Source organism: Lemur catta, chromosome 9 (assembly GCF_020740605.2).
Source record: "Lemur catta isolate mLemCat1 chromosome 9, mLemCat1.pri, whole genome shotgun sequence".
Taxonomy (NCBI): Eukaryota; Metazoa; Chordata; class Mammalia; order Primates; family Lemuridae; genus Lemur; species Lemur catta.
Genome location: NC_059136.1, coordinates 76,842,674 through 76,845,793, shown reverse-complemented (window position 1 = coordinate 76,845,793; position 3,120 = coordinate 76,842,674).

Below are 3,120 nucleotides of genomic sequence, written 5' to 3'. Positions count from 1 at the left end.
GTAGGGGTGTCATTCCCCCCGCAACAGAACTCACCTTGGGGGAGCACAGGGCCCTATTTGTGAGGACCTACAAAAACAATGTACTCCCTCTCGCTCTACCTGCTCCCCACTCTCTTCCCGCTTCCCAGCTCCTGGAGTTTTGTATCTTACTGAGTTTTTTCTATGCCCTGAGTCCTTTACATTTGCCCTCAAGGCCCAAGCTATAGAACTCCAAAAGCCAGGAAGAAATTTCCTTCTCTCTCTTCTTTCTGCTTTTGACATCCCCTGAAATAAAGACTATCCAACAATAAAGTTGTCCCAGTAGAGAAGAAATGAAGTTGGGGGTGGGGGGTGGATGGGAGATGAGAGTGAAATACTGGGAAGAACAAAATTGGTTGAAATTTTAAACACATTATCCGGCTATATATGATATTCCCAGGGTTGTGAGAAATTTGTACATGAACCTCGAGTAGGCAGTGAATTCACCACCTCCACAGATACCCTATTCCATTTTTGGAAACATTTACCTTAACCAACCCCTTTAGTGTTGGTAAAACTTAAAAGTGCACTCAGACACAACAACCACTGGGTACCAGGCACAGTTCTAAGTGTTTTACTTTAACTGATTAACTCATGGTAGCTAAATTAATCTTTTTAAGAAGCCTAACAAGCAGGCAGGATTACCATTCCCACCGTACAAATAAGGAGGGTGAGCGACAGAGATGCTAAGGACTTGCTCAGGGTCACATGGTGAGGGAGTCACATATCCGGGATTTGGACCCTGGCAGGGAGATTCCAGAGACCTCCTCTTAACCACTATTCCTCTCCCTTCCCCAAGCAGAGAATGAAATTTGTCTTCCCACCTACAGGCACTAGGATAATGAGGGCTAATATAGAACAAATCTTATCATTTCTACCAAATGGTGGGAAGGCTTCCAAACTTGAGTCACGTATCCAGGTATTACGGCCACTTTCACCTTCTCTCTGCTTCCCCTCTAAACCTCTCTCCTCTCCCTAAACATTAACACACAGATCTGGGATTCTCTCTCTCTGCCCCACTCCTTGCTTTCTCTATTTTTTAGCATAAAACAAGTTTCTGTACCCTTTAAATAATAATTTAGTATATTTTTCAAATGCATTAATATTATCTATATATAAAACTAATATATATTAATTTCTATGAAGCCAACTGATACTGGTTATTCATGTAGTAGTCCACCACTATTTAAAATAGCAATAATCAAAGCTAACATACAGTGCTTAATATATACACCTATTATTGTAAGACTCTATGTATATTAACCCATTTGCATGAAACAATTCGTGGTACTTATTACAAGGGCTTTCCGTGATCTCGTGGGAGAGCTGTACTGTGATTTGACATGAAGGACAGTCACATCCATGGAGCCTCTATCCTCAGGCTCTTCAGGAGCCTGTACCTCCTTGGTGGTTATAACTTTCCTTCTTACCAAAAGACAGGAACTGGGTCACACAATCTCCTGATGTTCTTTCCAACATTAATATTCATAATGGAAATTTTGCTTTATGTTTAGCCTTTTAAATGACAATTTATACAATGCATAGCTAAGAAACTAATTATGCAAAAAATGTCTATTCAATTATTTTACCATTCAGTTTCTAAACTGGGGCTGGGAAAGGGAACACAGGCAGCAAATGTCAGAGAGCCACATGTGGGAAGAAACTAAAAATGCGCTTGTGCTGGGCTGGCACCCCTCTGAAAACGGCCCCAGGAGAAAAGAGCCCTGGGGCAGGAAAGCTCTCCTGGCCCCGGGATTGCCCTGGTGGGCAGAGCAACTTAATGGAGCATGTGTTAATACATCAAGGGAGCAGGGACTTGACTTCCTAATCTGCACTTTGCACTCAGCTGCAGGCGCACCGCAGGCATCTCCTCATGAGGTAAACATGAAAATGAATTGCTCCCTGCCACGATGACGTTGGGGCTTGCTGTGTAGAGCTGTATGTTGTGGACGGGAGGAACTAATGGTCTGTCCTTTTATGGGTGGCAGAGAAAATCTGAATTTGTGTTCTGAGAACACACTGTGAACAAGATCTGTAAGAAATGCCCTGTTTTGAGAAGTTGCTACAGGTACACCACAGTTCCTCCTTAAGAAATAGATACTCAGAAATCTGTTAAGGATATAATGATGGGGTGTTTCATTCATTCATTGATTTAAAAATATGCACTAGGATCACAACAATAATAAGAATTTGGACGCTTTTTTTAGTTTGCAGAATAAGTAAAATGGCCACTCCAGGGTGACAGGAATGAAATAACATGCCCAGTGTCATTTCGTCAAAGCCAAACTGTGCTTTAACACCCAAAACTGTGCTCAAGTAGCAGCAGTTTGATAGAGAAATATGTCATCACCGTCCCTTGCCCGGTTCATTTTGTTCTTTCTTTCTCTGACCCCTAATTTCTTTCTATTCTTTCACCTAAATCATCACTGCTCTTTTTAAAACAGGTCCATATCCTGACTCCATAGCCTCACTCAAGCTGGTTCTGAGGACCTGTCTGGGAAGGCTGACTGCTGTGACAACCACAAACCTTCAGTGGGTTGCATCGAAATAAAAGTGTCCTCCTCACCCATGCAGTAGTTCTACACAAGGGCTCTCGGTCGAGTGGTTCTTCCGGGCAACTATTTTCCCAGTGATGACTCGAAGACGCCTTTCATCTTATGGCTCCATTATCTACTAGGATCAGAGAATCCTTTTCTTTCAGCTGCCAGGAGAGGACAAAAGAGAAGGGAAGACAGACCTAGAAGTGGTATGCAGCACTTCCACCCACATTCTGTGGGCCAAAATTTAGAAAGGTAGCACATCACCAGTTTAATTTTCTGCACAAGAAGAAGAGGAAAGAGTTCGGTTCTAAAGTCTGCTCACATCTGCCTGCTAGTCATCAAATACCCGTTTCATTTTTTCTCTCACACATGGAAAATACTAATCCCCTCCTGATGGGAGGTAGCATGAAGTCACATCCAGTTCCTGCTTTCAAGTCAAAGTCCAGGGTTTCTGAGGGATGATTCCTCCATGTCGGGTTCCGGTGTGGATCCCTGTGATCCACTGACACATGTAGTAAAAAGAGCAATTATCTATACCTCCGCCACTGTACCAAACATGCAA